Below are 22,737 nucleotides of genomic sequence, written 5' to 3'. Positions count from 1 at the left end.
ACCTGGAGGGAAGCTCCTACTCCTCTACCCCCATCCTCACTCAGGGTCTGGCAAGGAGAGGTGGGGATGGGTGGGAGGCAACCCATCTTTAGTCCTTTCCCCTTCAAGTCTGTCTGCGTCACCCAGGCCTGTGTTCCCAGGGCCCAGCATACCTGGGGTTCCTGACAAGTATTTGTGGAATGAATGAATAAATGAACATAAAACAAAAGGTGCTGAAAGCAGAGACTGCTGGATGGAGGAGCTTCCAGACTCCCTGGCTGGCACAGGAATGAGTCACCCTGCTCTCCACATCTCCAAGTCAAAGCTCTGAAAACCATTAGCAAGCGATTAGCTCTGACTCAAGCCCAGCTGGCATGGAGTAGACTTTAGTCACCGTGCTACAGAGTTTACACACTGGGTGCCCATCCCTTGGACCAGCAGGCTTTCCTCCATACCCAGTACCCCCAGCAGATCTAGTAACAGACCTCCCCCATTGCCCTATTTGGGCAAGGGCGTGGGGTGGAAGCTCCCAGCAGGCTGGCTCTTGGCCTGTGCACCCCCAGGGACCGGCTCACCATAGGCAGATAAATGTCAAAGGAAGGAAAATGGGGTTATTAACTGCTCATTAGCTGCCAGCATCTTGAACACACAGATGTCATTCAGGCCACACAGCAGTTCTGGGAGCTGGGTCCTACTCAGCCCATGTTTGCAGATGAGGAAACAATCACAGGCAAAGACAGTAAGAGACTTCTTTAAGTCCCCATAGCTAGTTTGGTAGCAGAGATCGGAGGTTGCTTCCTATCAGGTCTTTTTGCTCTAAAGGCCATGTTTCTTCTACCACCCATAAAAACTAAAGCATATCTGGGGCCTGGAAGGGGGAAGCCTGGCATCCCGGAGTCCATGCAGTTAATGCTCCAGACTGAGTGGGGGAGGGCAGCAACTCCTTGCAGGCCTGAAAGTGGCTCACCACTGAGGCTCATTCTCTGTGGCCTCTCAGACGCCCAGCACGGGAAGGGAGTTACTCCTTCTGAGATCAGGGCCTGGGTAGGGCTGGTTGCCAAGGATGAGCCTCCTGGTTCTACCGCAAACCCCAAGGGCCTCCTCCTTTTGCTGGAGGCCTTGGAGCCCAGAAGAAAGAGCCAGAGGTCAGGACACAAACTGTGCTCTGGAAGGACCAAGTGTCTGTGAGAGAGAAGACAGAGCCAATGAGCCTGGTAAGGGAAGACCACTCGGCACTTGACCCCAGAGCAGGGTGAGCTGGTTAAGAGAGAGTGCTTGGGCAGAGAATTCAGAAAAGATGGAAGCCATCAGAGGGCAGGGCCCAAGGCAGGTGTGACACGGGCCCACCCAGCCTCCACAAGCATGCTCAGGGGCTTGACCGGCAGCTTGAAGGTCCCAATCACAGTCAGCCGACTCCAACCAAGTCTGTGCTCTGCCTCCCAGAGCTCTGTGCCTTGAGCAAGCCACTCAGCCTTTCTGAGAGCCCCTGCCTCAGGACCATCATATACTTCAGAAGCATCACATGAGATGGTGCATGTGAGTGAAGCACTGCCCAACAAAGCACATGAAAGTACCGTAGAGAAGACATTCAATTAACACTTGGTAAATGGCACTGTCCTTATTTCTAGCTAGATGTTAGCTTTGCAGCTTTTATTTGATTGGATTTGGGTGAACATTCCGCCATATCCCCTCATTCTCCCTTTTGATTTATACTTGGGTGGCTGGGGAATGACAATGACCACTCAGGGTATAGTATGTGCTCAATTAGTCCTTCTCAAAGTTTGGTTCCTGGACAGATTACACCAACAGCTCCTGAGATGCAAATTAGAAACGCAAATTCATGAGCCTCGGATATACTGATTTAGTGGGGCCCAGGGGCTAGTATTTTAATAAGTTGGCTGGTGGTGCTGATACATGCTAAATCCACTTAGCTAAATGTTTTACACAGATATCTCATTCAATTCCAAAAAGCCTAAGGAAGTGGGTATTAATATCTCTGACTTACAAGTGAGAAACGTGGGGTTTGGAGACGTTAGTGACTTGTCCCAGGTCCTTACCTGGTGAGTGAACTCCAGGCCTGTGCGATCCATTCACTACTGTCCTTCCCCTCACTGCTGTCATGCCTCTCAGAAGCAGGGTGGTTTTGTTCCAAGAGCGCTTCCTACAGCAGATATGGAGGCAAGAGAAATTGGAGACGATGGAGCATCCCCCTGGGCTGACGAACAAAATAGCCAGCTATTTTTACACGGTTTTCAAAGCCAACTGGACCGTTATATTTGATGAAACTAGGCAAATATTTAGTGCTAGGGCTGTCCCATTATTAAGCTGGCACTAAGAAGGCATCACTACCAGTTTGCAATGCGTGCCAACACCTGCCATCTGCCAGCATGTTTCAGCAGCACTGAGACCTATTGTGGTGTCCGAGGACGAGGGTACCAGCAGTAATGTATTGAGCTCCTACTGCTTGAAGCTAGTGTTCTAGAGGCTGCGCGATTTATTCTCTACCCAGCGTTATCATGCCCTTTAACAGATGAGAAAATTGAGGCCTGGAGAGGCTCAGAAACAAAAGCTCATAAGCAAGGGGCGGGGATCTCGCCTGCCCGGCTCTAAGGATCATTCCTTCCATTATGCTACCCGCTGCGAAGACAGTTCTCAGAGTCCGGCACATCTGGTCCTGGCCTCGGCACCCAGGTCAACTTCCCCTCTGGGCTCCCTGCCCCAGGAGAAAGCCAACTGGAGCCCACCGACACTGACCGGGAGGGTGCCAGGTCCGGAGCCAGAGGAGTCCGAGAGAGACCTGTCAGTGGCCACGAGATGGCGCTGTGGTTCAGGAGACTCGGGGTCCTGCCTGACACCATCTCCGAGCACCAAGACCCAAGACCCTTGGGGGATGGGATCCACCAGGTCAGGGCTGCCCCAAGAAGGACCCCCACCCGAGGGCACGGAAAGCGGTTGTGGAGTTCTCTCTTCCACCCGCCGCCGGAATCCCCCTTCCCTCCCTCCCCCTCCCTGTCCCCAGCGTGGGGGCCGCACCAGGGCACACGAGACGTGCAGTGGGCTGGGACTCCACAGCAACTCCCTGGCACCGCTCAGGAGAGCTGCTTCTCCCCTCCCCTGCACTGCCTTCCTCTTCTCCACCCCCCCAGCTCCTCCCCCTCCCAGCCAGCCAGTCTCAGCCCACTGCTCTCCTACATTATAGTTTCAGCATGCTCACAATTTGAGGATCTTAAATATTGCAAAACAAAACATCAACAATGATCTCTTCGCTATTAAGACATGCTCCTACTTTAAAACTCAGCCATCGAAGTTCCTTCTTTATATAAAAAATAAGTTACAAACAGGAGTCAGTCTGTGCCTGCCGTTACCTCTTTCCCAAAGTCCTTTCCCATTATTTACAAAAAAAAAAAAACCCAAAAAACAAAACAAAACAAAAACACATGTACAGGTATGTTTGTGCACACGCACTTGGTGAGGTAGAGTGCTGAGTTCAAATTATGAGCCACCATTAAAACTTATGACACTGAGCCAGTTCTTTAATCTCCTTGAGCCTCGTTTTTTCTCATCAATAAAAGGAGAATAATACTGGCACCCACCTCATGGGTTGTTGGAAAAATTAAATACATATGAACCATTTAGAATAGTGCTTTGACACCCAGTAAATGCACAATAAATGTTACCATTATTATTTCTTTTCCTCTGGCACTTACTGTATGCACCAGGCACTTGGCACTCAATACAGGCTGTTTGGGGCTGACTTTTCCTGTAGGATGTCTCATGGCCAGAAGGCTATGTTATATATGTCTGTGCTCAGAAGCACCCAGCACAGGCCCTCACCGGATGCACAGTAACTAGAGCGGGTCATAGTGGTCACCACAAAGCACAGCCTCTGGCTACAATTCTGCCCCCATCTTGTCTTCCTCGGGTGGTAGGGTCTTACATAGACCTGCTAGGCAATTACGGGGTGCCCCCTCCCCTTCTCTGCGGTGGGGCAGGGTGCCCAGTTCTGAGCAACGAGAGCGATAGCCTTAAATAGCAGTCCCCCCTTATCAGTAAGGGATGTGTTCCAAGACCCCCAGTAGACAGATGCTTGAAACCACAGACAGTACCCAACTCTGTATACACTATGTTTTTTCCTATACATACATACCTATGATAAAGTTTAATTTACAAATTAGGCATACATAGTAAGAGATGCACAACAATGACAAATAATAAAATAATACAATGATAACAAAGTACTGTAATAAAAATTATGTGAATGTGGTCTCTCCTTCTCTCAAAATACCTTACAGAACTGCACTCACCTTTTCAGGTAAAGAAAGCACTTCACGGCTTCTCTTTGGCGTATCCAAATTGCCGCCATCACGACTCTTGAGCTTTGGGCCCATCATTAAGTAAAGTAAGGGTTACTTGAATACAAGCACAGTGGTAACATGACAGTTGATCTGATAACCAAGATGGCTACTAAGTGACTAATGGGCGGGGAGTGTACAGAGTGTGGATACGCTGGACAAAGGGACCGATCACGGGATCACGTACCCACACGTCAAAGCAAGATCTCGAGAGATTTCATCACGCTACTCAGAGCCGTGCCCAATTTAAAACTATGAATTGTTTATTTCTGGAATGTGCCATTTAATATTTTCAGACCATGGTTGGCCACAGGTATCTGAAACCTTGGAAAACACAACGGCAAGTAAAGGGGGACTACTGTAGCCTCCGTTAGGCCGGGGAGCCCCTTCTGCTCCCCAGGGTTGGAGGGATGTCTAGAGTGGGTGGGTGGTGGTGCCAAGGTTGTTTTGTTTCCACTCAGCATTGGAGAGAATATGTGCTCCGTTTAAAGGCCTGCTTGTGCAGAGGGGAAAGAACCTTGGCCTGCAGACCCTTAGATTAAGACAGCGTGGAACTCTTGCCACACAGGTTAACAAGTCAGTTTGTAGATGTTTGTGTCTGGAGCTCTTAGGATTTCTATTTATGTCTTTCCTGACTGCTTGATCTCTAAGTGTCAGGTCTTTCCTCATCATCACTCACCACCTTGCACTAACCAGTGCCTGGCAAAAGGCCTTGCTGGTTGTGCCCAATTACTCCACGTGTATTGACTGACTGACAAATTGGCTCTAGGGGCTCAACCAAACTGGATCTCCAAGGTATAACAATACCTGACATCAAATTACACTATAAGGCTACAGTAATCAAAACAGCACAGTACTGGCATAAAAACAGACACATAGATCAATGGAACAGAATAGAGAGCCCAGAAATAAATCCATGCCTATATGGTCATTTAACCTATGACAATGGAAGCAAGAATGTACGGTGGGGTAAAGACAGTCTATTCAATAAATGGTGCTGGGAAACCTGGACAGACACATGCAAAAAAATGAAGCTGGACCACCTCCTTACACCATATACAAAAATAAATTCAAAATGGCTTAAAGACTTAAATGTAAGATCTGAAACCATAAAATTCCTAGAAGAAAATATAGGGAGAAACTTCACAGACATTACCCGGAGTAAGATTTTTACTGATATATCCCCTCGCGTGAGGGAAGAGAAAAAATAAACATGTGGGATTACATTAAACTAAAAAGTTTTTCACAGCAAAGGAAACCATCAATAAAACAAAAAGGGATCATACTGAATGGGAAAAGATATTTGCCAATGATATATCTGATAAGGGGTTAATATCACAATTTTATAAACTCACTCAACTCAATTCCAAAAAAACAAAAACCCAATTAAAAAATGGGCAGAGGACATGAAGAGACATTTTTCTAAAAAGGACATACAGATGGCAAACAGACATATGAAGAAATGTTCAACCTCACTAACCATCAGAGAAATGCAAATAAAAACCACAATGAGATACCACCTCACCCCAGTCAAAATGGCTATCATCAATAAATCAACAAACAACAAGTGCTGGCGAGGATGTGGAGAAAAGGGAACGCTTGTGCACTGTTGGTGGGATTGCAGATTGGTGCAGCCACTATGGAAAACAGTATGGAGGTACCTCAAAAATCTGAAAATGGAACTACCTTATGATCCAGCAATTCCACTCCTAGGTATCTATCCGGAGAAATCCAAAACTCTAATTCAAAAATCTTTGTGCACCCCTATGTTTATTGCAGCACTATACACAATAGCCAAGACATGGAAACAACCGAAATGACCATTGGTAGATGACTGGATTAAGAAACTGTGGTACATTTATACAATGGAGTATTACGCAGGCATAAAGAAGAAAGAAATCTTACAATTTGCAACAACATGGATGGACCTAGAGAACATTAGGTTAAGTGAAATAAGTCAGTCAGAGAAAGACAAATACCATATGATCTCACTTATATGTGGAATCTAAAGAAAGAATAAGTGAATGAACTAATCAGAAACAGTTTTGGAGACATAGAGGAAAAACTGAGGGTTGCTAGATGGGAGTGGGGGTGGGGATAGGGGAGAAGGTGAGGGGTTTAGAAAACAGTCATTAACCACAAGGTGGCCACGGGGTTTTGAAAATTAATTTGGGGAATGTAATCAATAATGTTGTAAAGATTTTGTAGGGTATCCGATGGACACTTGTCCCATGTGGGAGACCACCTCAGGGATGATGTAGATGCCTGATCACTGCACTGCTGCACTGTACACCTGAAGCTGAACAATAATGAATGCCGACTATAATTATATATATATATATATATATATATATATATATATATATATATGTATGTATGTATGTATATATGTATGTATATACTTACAAGAAGTGGAGTACAGCATTAGGAATAGAGACAGTGGAAATGTAATGGCTCTGTGCGATGTCAGAGGGATAGTGGATGGAGGTGGGGGGGTTCACACAGTGTGAGGCATATAAATGATAAACATCTAAGTATTACTTTGTCTTATGTACCTGAAACTAATAAAAAAAACAAAAACAAAAACAACAGAAACTGAAAAAAAAAAGAAAAAAAAAAAGATCTGCTGCATCTCCAAGCAGATCTTTAAAGAAGCTGTGATCCAACTCATTCAAGTCCATCAGAGGGCCCGCTGAAGCTGTTCACCGGTCACTCAGGTGTCAATAAAAAGCTAACCACATATGCAAATGAGTGTGTTAGAGGTGTGAGGGTGACTTGGAGTGGAAGGGCCTTCTGGTTCATCTTGGAAAGCTTCCTGGTTTGGGAGGTGGAGGGGCTGAAGCTCTAATTAAACCAGATGCAGTTTGACAAAGTTAGAGGAGGGTGTGGCTTTAGGACATGACCCACCCTTTCCTGGTTCAGGTCTTCTCTTGAGTCATTCCAGAGTTCCCCTACCAGCCACTGGGAATGTTCCAGTATATGACATCTCTCAGGAAGCTAGCTGAGTTTCCTGGAAAACATCATCCACGCAGAGCAAATCTACCACCTCCACCCCCAAATCTTTCTTAGAAATCCTATTTGTCTGCAACTAGGGAATGAATGGAATGGAAGTCAAGGATTAAGCAATAACAAAATCTTGGGTTTGGGGTGCTCTGGTTACTCTTTGGTTTCTGGTCAGGGCCACTTGATGGCATCTATTCTCTGGAGGAGGACACATTCAAATGAGAAATGTGAGTGGAGCCCAGAGAAAGAAGGTGTCTGAGGGGCTCTGGGACATGCTGATCTCTTGCTCAGCTGGCAGAGTAAGGCTGATATAGCCAGCTGCTCTGTAAAGTCCACGCCTTCCTGTTTCCTTCTCTGGACTTTGAGACGGAAATCTAAACCATGAGTCTCTGATTCATTTACTGTGAACTCATCAAGTTGGTGTTTAGCAAGAGTCCCTGGATGACTCGGAAAGCTTTTGATTTGGTTTTGTCTGTTTTCTTGTTGTGCTTTTCCCTTGAAATAGGAAGCCCGTCTTTGCCAAGAACGAAATAAAAAACTAGATTTGAGGTTGAATGGGAGCACAAGAAGAAATTAAGATTTTGTCCATTGTGTACTATTTTTAACTGTGCAATACAAAATAAGTATTAGGCAACATTTAATCTTGCAGATTGGGTCCTATTATTTTCCCCATTTTACAAATGAGAAAGCAAAACCCAGAGAAGTTGAATGAATTGCCTAAGTCCACATAGCAGTAAGTAGTAGGCCTTATATATCTGCAAGGGCCCACAATGCTTTGGGGGACTTACAAAAATGTTTAATTTCTTTTTTAAATCAGAAGAAAAAAAAGAATTTTTAGGCTTAAAGAAAATTTTTTAATGTGTAATAGTAATATAGCTCTCTTTACACCAACACAGGCATATAACTTTTAAATTTTTTTTTTTTTTTTTAAGAAACAGGCACTGTGTTAGTTACCAGGAAGAATTAGGGAATATCAGTAGCAGTTAGCAGGTGCCCACTGCCCTCATGAAAACTGACCACTGGGTGCAAAGCGACTCAGACAGCACATCCCCTCCTCAATGAGGAAGCCAGACCTCCATCCTAATACAGAGCAGCCTGCGTGTGACAAAGTGCTATAGGGTTTGGACTACTAGGTAGATCACAAGAGGCTTCACAAAGGAACTGAAATTTGAGGAGAGAGTTAAGCTTAAAAGGAGAGAGATGGGAAGTACAGGCATTTTAAGGAATGGGAAATTCACTGGTGTGGGGGCAACTGAAGTAGCTGATATACAGGTTGTGTTGGTCATCGATGAAAAACTACTTTTGAATTTTTTCCTTATACTTGTCACATCAAGAACCCACATTTAACTATTAAATTCCATCAGTGGTACTTAAGGCCTCATTGTTACCTAACCTCACAATGGTTATCTTATCTAACAGGAGACAAAACAGGACTTTTGATTTTGTTCCTATTTCTTTCTTGTTAGATATTAACTAGTATTCATTCTTTAGCAGTTAGTGTGCACCAATAATTAGGAAATTGTCCCAAAGGTCACAAGAAACCATTTCACTTCCTTATTTTTGCATCAAAATGACATACTAAGCTTTGAACTAGGGTTTCCATGGAGCGGACTGGTGGTTTACAACCAGGGGTCCTCAGAGCTAGGGTTTGGAAAGAACGCCTCAGGTGGTAAGGGGGTGGCCAGGCACTGGGGTCTTGGAGTTCTTTTCCCTGCTTTAACCTCATATGTGTAACACATATGTAAGGCTTCTATGAAATATTCCGTTTTTAGAAAGGGATTCCTCTGAAAAAATATATTTGAAAATTGCTACTATATAAAGCTCGAGAAAGGTAAATAAGAACTCCAGGAACTAGTTTATTTATTTCGTCTCTGCCTATTCCAAGAACAACCTAAAGTGACTTACAAAAATAGATATGACACAGCAAGATTTTTTTTTTTTTTTTTTTTTTGTAAGTAAAGAAGGAAATGGTAAGGAGGAAAAATCATGGTAGGAAAAGCCAGATGTCGCCATGGTAAGGTTTAGTCACCCATGCACGTGCCGAGGGGCTGGCCAGCCGGTTGGGAAGCACAGGCTGCATCTGGCAGGCTTGGTCCCCACAAGGGTCACAGAGACACAGCCATTCTCCATCTGTAGGAAGGGATAGCGTTCTGGGAAGGGCCCCGAGTTCCCTGTGGATGCTTGTAGAAAACTAGTAAGAGTCCTTTAGAGGAATTGTGTGACTTTGGACAGGCATGTCCTCCTCCCTCCTGGCCGCCATATTTATCCTCCTCTTCCCTGAAGACCCCCGGACTAGGGAGAAAGGCTCTGCCTGCCCCACTGGCTGTCCTCAGTCCTTCAGCCACAACCCCCTCCTCACACTACCCTCGTCATCCCCTCAAAACTTATCAGAGAGTGACAAAACTCAGAATTTCATTCCCAAGGAGCTCTACTAAATAAGAATGGCTATCACTTCCATGGTGATTACTCTGTGCCAGACATCGTTCCAAGCATCTTACATGTGTTAACTCCTGTGATTCTTACAACAACCCTACAAGGTAGGTACTATTATTATCCCCATAGACAGATCAAGAAACGGAGGCACAAAAAGGTTAAATAACTTGCCCTCGGTCAGACAACTGGTGACTGCTGAGACTGGAACCCAGTTTGGCTCTGTGCTTTTAACTACACGCCATGCAGCCTCTCATTCTGCCAACACGTTACAGCCAGCTGGCTGGGGATGAAAGTTAGTGATGCTGTCCCTGAGGCTGAAGTCCCAAGTTTTCCCCTCAAGTGGACCCTGCAGCCTCATTCTGGTCTGTCCTGTTTGCTGGCTGCAGGTGGCACCTTGAGCTCCATCCAGCCATTCACTGGTATTGTAGATCTCAAAGTGAAAACCCGAAGGTTGAAGGCATGAGGGAGCTCAGGGCAGGCCTTCCTCACAGCGGAAATCTCAGTGGGCAAGAATATGCAAGACAGCATCCTGGTTGGTCCACAGTTTCATCTTATTTACAATAATAATAATTGTGACAGATGCCAATTAGAGCCAGATGCTATTCTAGGGGAAACTGAAACCTAGAGAAGTTAAGTAACTCCCTAGAGGACACAGCTAATTCCCCTCCGCTTTACCCCAGGCCATAGCACCCTCTGTTCTCTACATGGTCACCACCCTGTGCCCTTATGCCCCCTCGGCATTTGCACAGAAGTTCCTTCATGAGTGTTCTCAGGATCTTTCTTTGCTTCTGTTCCTTCCTCAGTCAGTTCCTCAAAAGCCAGGGCGGTGTTTACTAGTTGTTTTTATGTCCTCTCCTCTGCAACGCCAAGGACTCTATATGAAGTTCTTTATAAGGTGGACCCTAGGTAGATATTCCAGCTTCATGGCTATGACTGCGTTAGCAGTAGAAATGCAGAAATGAGGAAACAGCCCCAAATTAAGTTCCCTGACCGTCATCACGTCAAACAACTCCTCACCTAAATACCCCAGGAAAATGCCTCCCCATTGAGTGTCCAGGACCCAGCCTTATAAATCATAATGCAAATGGAGCGGCAGCTGTGGGTCTGGTTACCAGAGCCATTCATGTCTGCTCACACCCAGAGAGAACACAGATACTGGCAGGAAAACCCTGCTCCTTCACGCTCGTCCCTGTCTTGATGACTCAGGGAGAAGCCATACAGCAATTTACTGGGAAGCCGCTAAAATCAGCCTCTGAACTTCTCTGTCAATCCTCCTGCATCCCCATCCCCACCCCCACCCCCACATGACAAGGGCAGGGAGAGGTGATAATAAATGGGCAACAAAAATGATTGCCCAGTGTTGTTCAGGAACACACGTTCCCCCAACCTTGAGTAATGCATGTCCTGCAGGGCCACAAGAAGGAAACTGATGTCAGAATTGGCTTAGGTCTTAGGAATGTATCATCAATGTGGGCAGAACACAGACTTTGCGACAACATAGCAGTGGGACCAAAGTGTGCTTTTGCACAATCGATGAGGAAACTAATTTCTAAGCAAATGAATTCAACAATTTGTTCATTTATTCAATGCATATGAGAATGCATTAAAGGGGGGCTAGAGGAAATCCTAAAAATGGCCCTGATTGTCAAGTGAAAAATGAGTGAGATAACCCGTCGTAGCCCCCTAATCTGTGGGAAAGCATTGGACATTTCCAAGCTGTTTTGAGGTTCTTCATGTCTAACAGGAAAACAGACCAGTGGTTCTCAAATCGTGCTTCCTTCACGTGACTTGGGGCAGATTCATGGGACTCTCCTTTTTAACCTTCTGTCACTCCACTCAGTGATAATACATATCCTTGAAAGAAATAAAAGCCCTTGTGCTTTACAATATTTAAATAATTTAGTTTTTAAAAATTCAGACTGCCCTCTCTATCTCAATTATTCTGAATTAATGACTTTTTAAAAATCACTTTGGCTTCAGGATGCCCTCACAAATCCCTTCACAATCTCTTCTCTCTCCACCCTTTTATGTCCTCAGTGTAGCTGAAAGCTTTCAATAGTCATGTAACCAGATTTCAGCTACTTTTGTGGCAAATTTTGCATACAGTTGAGCACTTTCCTTGGAATGTAGCATCTCCTGTAACTTGATAGCTGAGTCAAAACTTCAGCATTGCATCTTGTGGTATAAGTAATAGAAAGAAAAAAAAAAACCTGGGAAAACTGTTTATCAATACTGGTTCAGTAAATTGTAGAATATCTATTCATGGAATAGTATTCTGTGGTTAAAAAGAATGAGAGCTCTGTCTCAATGTGTGAACTTGAGATGGTATCAAAGATATGCTGTGTGAAAAAGCAAGTATCTAATATTGTCGTATTTGTGTCTAAAAAGAGAGGGAAATATGTTCACATATATGACCTTATGTGCATAGAATATTTCTGAACATACATACTAGAACTGGATTGTCCACTGCTTCTAAGCAAGGGAATTTGAAGATCAGATTTGGGGTGGGGGAGACTTTGTTCTTACTGTGTGCTATTTGGTATTTCTGAATTTTGTTTTTGCTATAAGTATATATTACATTTTTAATTTTCAAAGCATGGTAGAGTCATTTAAAATGGTGATTATGAAAATTAATGTAGCAACATGGAAAATTTTTATGATGTAATATTAAGTGAAAAAAGCAAGATCCGTAGTCATTATGTGCATTCTGATTTCAATCATGTAAAGATCAGCAAATAAAAGGCCACTTGATGGAAAATAACAAAATTTAAGAGTACTTTGTTATAACACTACATTTTTGTAAGTATAGGGATTTTCCATACTTACAAAAATTAACTTTATTGAGGTATAGTTTATACACAAAAATGCACTCATTTTAAGTGTACATTTGGATTCATGTTGACAAGTTTATATGTCATCATCACAATCAAGTTACAGAACATTCCTATCATCCCCAAAAGTTTCCCTGTACCCCATCGCATTCAGTCCTGGCCTGCCATCAATAGTGTGTTTCCTGTCACTATAAATTAGATTTGGATAGAGTTTCATATAAACACAATTATACAATATGTACTCTTTTTGTTTCCTGTCCTTTTTGACTCAGCATAAAGTTTGCATCGATCCTCCTCTTCTTCTTTAGTAAATACCTGGCTGAAAAATTGTACCTCCCAGCCTTCCTTGCAACTAGATGTGGCCATATGATAAAATGATGACCAAAGAAACATAATTAGAAGGGTCCTGTGGGACTTTTGGAAAGGTTCTATAAAAGTGAGAGGCAGACACCCTTGTCCTTTTCTTCCCCTTTCTCTTGACGATGGCCTGGAACATGGACCTGATGAACGGCGCTCCAGCAGCCATCTTGGAATATGAAGTGACCTTAAGGATAAGCAGAAAAAGAAAATGAGTCTGGATCTCTGAAGACAAAATGGAGTGGCCATACCAGCTTGACACAAATGGTTTGGGTTTTTCTGTTATTTATAGTTGGAACTAATTCTAATTGCTACATAGGCCTTCTAGCACTACTTGTTTTTTTTTAAATTATGCATATGTTTGATTAAAATTAAATGTTAATTTAAAAAATAAACCTCCATACCAAAATCTGACAAAAACAGTTCAAGGAAAACATTACAGACCGATCGATATCTGTCAGGAACATAGATGCAAAAATTCTTTTAAAATTTTAGCAAATTGGAACCAGCAATATGTAAAAATAATAATGTGCCATGACCAAATGGAGTTTCCCCCAGAAATGAAAGGTTGATTCAGCATTCAAAAATCAATCAATGTAACTGACCACATTAACAGAATACAGGGTTAAAAAATCAAATAACCATCTCAATATTGCTGAAAAAGCATTTGAAAAAAAATTTTAATTTCTTTATGAAAAAAACTTTCAGCAAACTAAGAATAGAAGTGAAGTTCTTCAACTTGATAAAGGGAAATTCTGAAAAAAAATTACAGCTAACAGTATACTTAATGGTAAAAAAACTAAATGCTTTCCCTTAAGATGGGGAATAAACAACGAAATGATGACTGCTTTTAACACATCTATTAAATATTATGCTGAAGCCCTTAGTGCATGTATAAAACAAGAAAAAGAAATAAAAGGCACAAAGTTTGGAAAGGAAAAAGTAAAACCTTCTCTATTTACAGGCAACGTAATTATCCACATAGAAAATCCCAAGGAATCAAGAATAAACCCAACCTGACTAGAACTGATAAGTAAATTTAACAAGGTTAAAGGACATAAGAACAATACAAAACAAACAAAACAACAACAACAACAATAAAATAAAAACTCACACCAGATACCAGCAACAAATAATTGGAAAATTATAATCTTATAAATATTATTTACAATAACATCAGAAAGCATAAGATACTTAGGAATAAATTTAATGAAAGATGTGTGAGACATCTACACTATTATAAAGCACTAAATATAGATAAAACATTATATTAGCTGAGATTAATGAAAGAATATTTAAATAAATAAATACATATGTCACATTAATGCATTGGAAGACTCAATATTATCAAGATGTTAGTGCTCCCCAAGTTGATCCATAGATTCAATGCAATTCTATTTGGAAACATCTGTGGTTTTGAGACTTTGGCAAAGTGATTCTAAATTTATGTGGAATTTAAAAAATAATACAGTGAATCTCAAATAGAATAAAATAAGACCAGTGCTGTGACAGAGACACGTACAAAGCTCTACGACAGCACAGAAGAAGGAAGCGTAGCTCTCACTAGGTAACTCAGGGGAGGCTCTTCAAAGGAGATGCCATTTGAACTGGGAGTTAAAAAACGATTAAGTACTTAAGGTAGAGACATTCAAAAAGGGCATTGATTTCCTTAGATTTTGCTTAGATTTACTTAGATCACAAGGAATTAAAACTCTTTCCGTTTAATCAGATGGTGGGGTTGCATGGGGAACTGTTCAGGAGATAAAGTCTCACGGAAATCCTTGGTGAGACCTCGTGCACGCTGAGCTTGGAGGGGAGTCATGGATCTGAGGCTCCTCCGCTCGCCTCATCAGCCGAAGCCCCTAATGTCTCTCGTCTGTGTCCAGCCTCTCACCTTCTCCTACTCTCTATACTTTCCCATATGAAGCTGAAAAGGTACTTTAGAAGCAGATGGTGGAAGGCCTTGTTTGGCAAGGCAGGTTGGCTTTCATCGTTGCAGTCACTGAAGATTCTTAAGCAAGAGAAAGAAATGATCAGATTTGACTTTGAGGCAGATATTTCTGATGGTGTATGGAGAGACCAGAAACAGGCAGACCAGGGAAGAATGTATTCCAAGTAAGAGATAATGAAGGTCAAAACCAGTGGAACTGCGTGAACATGGGGATTGGTTTGTAGCAAAATACATTCTTACCTTGCTCAAAAAATTTTGTCTCCCCTTGTAAAGTACAGCATAGGGAATACAGTCAATTATATGGTAATAACTAGATCTAGAGCCTGGTGTGTACTAGACTAGTCAAGGGGATCACTTCCTAAATTATATAAATGTCTAACCACGATGCTGTACACCTGAAACTAATATAAAATAAGATTGTCAACTGTAATTTTAAAATTGGGGGCAAAAGTGAAGAGGAATAAGTGGTTCAAATTTCCAGGTATAAAATAAATAAGTCATGGGGATGTAATGTACAGCATGGGGAATATAGCCAATAATATTGTGACAGCACAGTAGTGTCAGATGGTTGCTGGACATATCACAGTGATCACTTCTTTAGGTCTATAAATCTGAATAACTATGGTGTACACCTGAAACTAATATAATATTGCATGTTAGCTATATTTTTAATTTAAAAAAACTTAAAAATACATAGTCCCATCACCTAGAAATAACCATTAACATTTAGGACTTGGATCTCAGCTAAAGGACAGTATTCCAGTTACTGAACTTTCAGAAAGTGGAACTTTTGAAAGTCATAGTCTTCTTTGACAAGGTTTTTCTTGTGTGAAAAAAGAACTATTGCCCAGTCCTCCTCTTGAATTATCAGAAAAAAATTTCCAGCTCAACCAAGATAAAATGAATTTTTCCACACTGAGAAATATCCAGGGTCTATTGGCTCCACTAAAATTGCAAATGGAATTCAAAGTGGTGATGCAGGTTAAGCATCTTCCATTTCTTCTGAGCTCAGACCTTTCACTGGATATTTTGAGGGGTACTGATGAGACTATTGGATTTGAAGATATTTTTAATAACTCATCAGAAAATGAACTAATGGGAGGTGATGGTGGAATATAAACTCAGTTTACTGTAATGCAGTGTGCTGTTCATGAAAATAGAGGGACTACATCTTGTTAAAACACACACACACACACACACACACACACACACACACACACACTTATAATCCCTTAGGAAACAGGGGGAAGGAGAATTAGAGCAGCTGAATTTTGAAAAAACTCCCCCATTGATCCTAGTTGAGAACTACTAGTCCAGACAAAGTGACACCTGTAGAAATAGAAAAGTGAGAACAGATGGAAAACAGGGATGGATTTGGGGAGCAGTTGCAATCGGTGTAAGAAGAACTGCAGGTAACTGCAATTTCTCGCTTGGGAAGTGGTGGGGGTGATGGTTTCATTTTCCAGGACTTGGGAAATAAAGAGCAAAGTAGGTTTATATATGGGAGTGGGAATGAGAGGTTGAGAGAAGAATTATGTCTACAAAGAGTGCTCAGGAATTCAGTTCCATGGAGTATGTCCAGCAAGCAGAGAGCTAGAGATGGACTGACTCCAGCCAGCCGCTTGGTTTTTGCCTCCTTAGGGCAGACCCTGCTGGTGAGCAAGGTATTCTCTGGGCATTAATTAGTTGGGCAGATGCTGCATCCTAGGGCTCTGAGCAAGTATAAAGCAATTTTCTCCCTGTTTTTTTTGGTGGTGGTGATGTTATTAAATGTGGACTTTGTTAGCCCCTCGCCAACTGGTTCTTGGTTTAGAAGATGGAACAAATTTGACCAGCATATCGGTCAGGTTCTAGGATTCCGCTCTGATGGTTCTCCTGTGGAGATTTTAATGAAGGGACCATTTACAGGGATATGAGCAGGATTAGGGGAACCAACAAAAGATGTTGAGGCACCCAAGGGATGTCAACAGTGGGGTGCTGTTATCATCAAGGCTTGAAGGGGCAGAGGGAGAGGGTGGTACTCCTGGGGCCCAGTGGAAACGAGCTGGGGAGGAGTGGCTGCAATAATCACTGAGGAATACAGCCATTGCCAGAACCAAGACTGCAAATCAGGGAGGTACTGGGCTGACCTCTCCCTCCTTTCACTCTCCAGTCGCCTATGGGGGCTCCCATTGGCTAATGCAAGTTGGAAACCAGTCATCAGGGGAGCAGGGGATGGAGTACCTAGGGGTCAGCTCAGCAGCACAGACAAGGCAGGGAATGGATGAGGTGTGTGGCTTTAGAGGGCAAGTGAGATACACCAGCACAACCATGTCCTCCATAGCCTATGTGAGGCAGCGACACGGGTGACTGTGGAATGGCAGAACAGCCAACCACAGGAAGTCAACACACATAGATTCCTGAGGGGCCTACCCCTGCTGCACACCAACCACCTTAGGGGCACATCGCTGGCATCTTGTACCTTGACTGCTTCAGCTGTAAAATGAGTGGGTTGGATGGGCCAAGTGACTGTCTAAGCCTTCCAGTGTGAGGTCCCTTGACTATGCTGTCAGTCAGCTTGCCCTCCCACTCAGCACAGATGGGGCTGGGCGCTGTGCTCACTGCTCCAGAATCCCCCGACACCCACCCATAGGGTGCTGTACCCAACAAAGGGCAGTGCTGGGGAATCCTGGACTGGCCAGCCTCTGGGCCTAGACCTGGAACTCCTCTCTTCCAGTGAACCCTAGGACATGCAGAGTTGACCAGGGACTTTCTTAAATGTATTTTTCACTGTGATGAGGTGCATTCAAAAGGAAAGAAGAGCACATTCATTTCCAGAAAGCAGCAGCTCACAGACCTGCACTGCTGCAACTCCAAGTCCTGTGCCCCCCGCTCAGTTCCTGATAACTGAAGATGAAACTTGAACAGCAAAAGGGAAGTCTTCTCTCTCCTACAAGGTATCAAATCCTGTTTCTAGACAGTTTCAGTTCTTAAAGACACAGGATTCCATATTTTCTCACCCAATAAGCTAAAAGACAAAGAACCTTCAGTGACCACCAACCACATTTGCAGGGCCTTAGGGTGAAATGGAAGTATACCGCAGAACCTTTCTGAAATCCAGGTTTGAAGGGGGGTCTGGATATTTCTGAAATGCATCATCATCTTTCTCCTTATTAATGTAAAGAATTGGTCTGGGTAAGTGCACAGATTTGCTCAGTCTGATCTGGGCCCAGAGTGCTTCTCACGCTTTTACTTTTCTAGCTTTCTACTGGGGTCAGGTGACTCAGAGATGGGAGCGTCATCATTTTCTTTCGGACGTGGGACGATCTGTGCGTGCTGGCTTCAGGGTCACTCCAAGGGTGGCCTCAGGAAGGTGCCCACTCCTTTGCTGTGCCATTGAAGTATTTCAGGCCGCTGGAGAACAACCCCAAGCTGAAATGTAGCAGGATCTCTCTCGCTGTCTTCAAAGCGTTTATTGGCAAGCATAGATTCAGTTATGCATAATTCGTTGTGTGGGTTCTGTCGTTTATTACAAAGGATAAACGAGGGAAAAAGGAAAGACCAAGAGGAAAATGTGGAAAGAGGTGGAACAGGTGTTAGTAAGCATTTCCAAGCACGTGAAAACACACAATAAAGAAAAAAAGGTGATATGACTACCGAAAAAGAAGAAAGGGAAATGTTTCCACAAAGATTCCGTTTAGGCCCAAGAAGTTTTCTCACTGAAGTCAGACACCAGAACAGGTGGATACAAAGTGCTATGGAATCTTTCACCTCAGGAGCCATTCATTTATGTATTTATTTATTTAAATGAGCAATAACAATAGAATAAGATGTTAGGTTACAACTCACCTACAGAGTCAAGGGAAGCACACAGAAAGGGCACCTAATCAAATAGTCAGGAATCACAGAAGAGAAAGTGCAGGAGCAAGTGACATTTGGCCTGTGACATAAAGGCTGTTTTGGAGTTGGAGAAAAAAAGCAGGAGGAGGAACAGCAAATCCGAGGCCGTGACTCAGGATAACACAGCCCAGGATGGAACAGGATAAATGGCTCCAGAGACTCTGCTCCTTACAGGTGACACTCAGTGACACTGCCTGGCTTTCTCCATGTTCATACGGGTGGATGAACATCTGCCAACAACACTAGGGTCATTTAACCCTGTTTAAAGTAAATTTCAAAAAAGAGCCAAATCATGACTGTTCTTCAAACATGAAATGAACAGGTGTTAAATTTTTTACTTATTAAAGATTAAATAAGGTCATGAAGTTTAAAGATCATTAATCAATAGGAGAGTGGAGTAGTTATAACCAGTTCAAAAAAGAAGTCAAACGGCAGGCGTTGTTATAGATTTGGAATGTTGAAATGAACGTGCAGATGGAGGCAAACTGGTTTTACCAGGGAGACGGAGGGTGGAAAGTAAATTGACCTTCAATAGACAGGACATAATCTGCATGTCTATATCTACAAATTATTTTGCATTGTTGTCAATTAGCTATAAGTTACAGAGTTGTAAAATGGCTCAAAGACACTAAAAGACTGCAATTGGAATACCTGAGCGTGTCCTCTAGACAACACATCCTTTTCCCTTCAACTTTTTTCCTACAAGACCAACCTATTAAATCGCATTCTTTTTTCCCTTTAGGCCAGGGCCACTAGTGGTTTGTGTATGAACTGCTCTGTGCACACATGATAAGTTAAGTAACCCTAAGCAAACACTGCAGACTTAAAGAAGAATGGTCGTAGAACAAATAAAAATATAATAACTACATTCACAACCTTTAAATAACATTGAAGCGAATGATTGAAAAGCTGTGTTTCCTGTGTGTTTTCTGGCCTCTGCCTCCACCTTCATTATCATCAAACTATTGTCACTTTCAACAGGGCCTTTACAAGCAACTTCACGACTGACTTAATGGAAATCTGACCCAGACGAAGAATTATGGGAACAAAGGAAGGAGGTTAGGTCCATACTCTGAAACGGGGAAACAACAATGAAAAATTCACATCACAAATAGAGAAATATTAAGTGATTTTTAGGGGGTTGGAATGGTGGTGAGGGACTTAACTTAGGAAAGGAGTAGCCGTTCATTCCATCAATCATTCCAACAGATATGTTTAGTGCTAGCACATGTGCCGAGCATCCGTGTTAAACAAACAGGGATGTATGGATAAATAAAACAGGATCCCTGTCCTATAGCTGTTTAGAATTGAGGTAGGGGTGTCGGCTAATCTGACCAGATAGAGAAAATCATGAGAATTCCTCTGCTCAAACTGAGACAGGTCTGGAGGTGAGATTTCAGAAGTTGGATGTTAAGGTGGCCCTTTAAAGGGTGTGTGTTGGTGGTGGTGGTGGGGAGGGGGGTGTCTCCCTTTGCTAGTCCTGTTCCCTGCCACACACACAATGGGTACATAACTACTAATTGTTTGAACAATAGCTAATTAGTGAGTTAGTAATACTAACAAATTATTAAGCAATTATTTTATTATTTTTAAATCCATATTTATTTTTACAAATAAATGTATTGGTTTACTGCAATAATAAACAAATAATTAAATAACTGATTAAAATGAGTGAACTACGTGTAAGTTCAGTAATAGTTAACTAATACTTAGCAAACTCCCTGCCACCGTTCAAGAACTGCTGTGAGGTCCTTTCCATTCTTTAAAGTCTGGACGCTGGCCACCACTGGTGCTTCTCCACCTCTCCTGCTTTCTCAATTTCAAAAAGTACTGTCTGCTGAACCGAGCCTTCTGTGGGTTTGTGACATTTTGGAAGGTGCTGTTTTGCCTTGCCTCTGGTCTGGAGGAAAGATTGCAAGGAAGCTCGGTGAAGGCCGGCCTGCTGGGTACTCACCCTCCCTGCCTGGCCCCAGGCGAGTGGCCCTGGGTTCAGACCGCGCAGGGAACGGACTCAGAGAGCGTGCAAGATGGCCCTGCGCGCCCGGCAACTAGTTCAAGAAGAGTCTCGATTAATGGATGGATGGATACAGTAGCGGGTGATTAAGGGAAATCAGGGAAGTTCCAAGAACACGTCTGGCCTTTCAGGACAGTGTCTTAGAATGCAAATACTGGACTCTCCCTCACTTTCCCTCCCTGTTGTGGCCGGAATTCTGGGCTCGTGGCCTTTGTGCTGATCTGCAATGACATTTCTGATCTTCTTAAGAATATCATGCGAGAAAAGGTCATGCTAGAGCACCCAAAAGAGCAGGTGAGCTCTCTCCAGGGGCAGAGTCTGCCCTGAACACAGCCCCAGATTTAGGACACAAGTTCTTCAAGCATGCCGTACTGGCACCTGCTAAATCCAGCGTGGGTCATGCTAACGCGATGATGTCCAGTGGCGACTGTAGTGACCACATTGATCTCCTTTGTCCCAAATGGATGGGGGGGAGGAGGGGACAATTTCATCAAGGTGGTCAATTTCCAAAAGGGGGAATCCAGGAGTGTTCCCTTGACTCCAAGCACCGAGCAGTTTCCAGACATTCTGGCCTTGGCTAGTTCCTCTCTCACACCCCAAGGTAATGCAGTATTCTTAGGGGGGCTTTCAACAGCATTCCCTGCTGGGGATTCAGCATAACTTCCCCAGAAGCAGGATAGCTCAAGGATCCCTGTCACCCCCTTCTCTTCCTCCTTCTCTCTTCCTTCTTCCCCTCTTTCTCATCTCCACTTCCTTTCTCTCTCCTTCCTCCTCTCCGTTCTTCTGTCTGCTCCCTGACTTTCTGTTATGAGCCTTCTTGCTGTGGCATGAATGACTCTGCTGGGTCTTCCTGGATATCATGGGAGGGATGACGTATCAGTGAGATGTGGGGCTGCCCCGTTTGTTCTAGCTCATGCTAAGTCGGGGCCCTCAGCCCTGGTAAGTTCACCAGCCTGTGGAAACCCTAGTATTGATGGGAAAGAAGAGAGGGGCTTTTGGGTCTCTTGCTTTCTGTTTGTTAAGAGTCATCACTCTCACCAAGGTTTGGGGTGAAAACTGGGGACTTGACTCAGTGATGGAAATCCCAGGCTTCAGGGCTGGCTGCTGCAAGGCCAGGACGGATTGTGGACAGGAAGTGGTGTGGCTGCGTGGGTGTGAAGGAAGGGCTTCCTCCCTCTGACACTTTCTCAGCCTCCCTCCCTCCCCCCAGCCCAACTAACAGCCACTCTGAGACTGAACTCAGAAGCCGTGCACAGGGCCTGACACACAGCAGCAGTGTGAATAGAATCAAGCAAATCCAATCCCCGGCAACTTGTCGACTTCCCTTGTCTCTCCTGGAATAACACCATAGTTCCTCAGATTTATATAGAATTTCTCCTTTTTCAGAGTAAGAGTTGGGGAGCCTGTAATGTTAAGAGGAGCTTGACAAGGATGTTCTTAGCATCCACGCTCAGTGATCATTTGGTTTCCAGAACTCTTGTCACATCTCCAGTTATTTTGGAGGGGACTGGGCCCAGCACTATGACTCACATCCTGGGCTACCCTAGTTTTAGTTCCCTGACTCCACATTTACTGGTTTGACATCAAAAGTGGAGGCCTACCCAACCCTAAATGTGAGCTCAACCTCAATGAGTATGCAGTTTAGGGAGGCAGGCCCCTGTGTTCAGCAGCTAATTTGAATAAAGTTCTTGATAGCAGATCAGGCGATTGGCACATTGGAGCAAAGTGGCTGGATCTGGGGGTATTAAGGAGACACAACAGAAGGATTTGGAGAAATCATATGTGATGTGAAGTTTTCTGACCAAGTGGATGGTGGAGCAGTTCATGAAACAGGTAAAAACAGATTGAGAAGCACATTTGAAGGGAAGATGATGAGATCATTAGTACAGCTTAGAACATGTTGCGTGGGATATCCACTCAGAGACACATGATGGGCAG

General features: G+C 43.5%; 1 pseudogene; it reads left to right on the top strand.

The window, feature by feature from the left end:
- The first annotated feature begins 15,112 nt into the window (after positions 1-15,112).
- LOC109450563 (proteasome maturation protein pseudogene) lies at positions 15,113-20,658 on the top strand (annotated as a pseudogene).
- Positions 20,659-22,737: the final 2,079 nt, after the last annotated feature.

Source organism: Rhinolophus sinicus, chromosome 11 (assembly GCF_057876585.1).
Source record: "Rhinolophus sinicus isolate RSI-liver-muscle chromosome 11, RSI-T2T, whole genome shotgun sequence".
NCBI lineage: Eukaryota > Metazoa > Chordata > Mammalia > Chiroptera > Rhinolophidae > Rhinolophus > Rhinolophus sinicus.
Note: the sequence above shows the minus strand (reverse complement) of the source record. Positions and strands in the feature narration are given on the sequence as shown.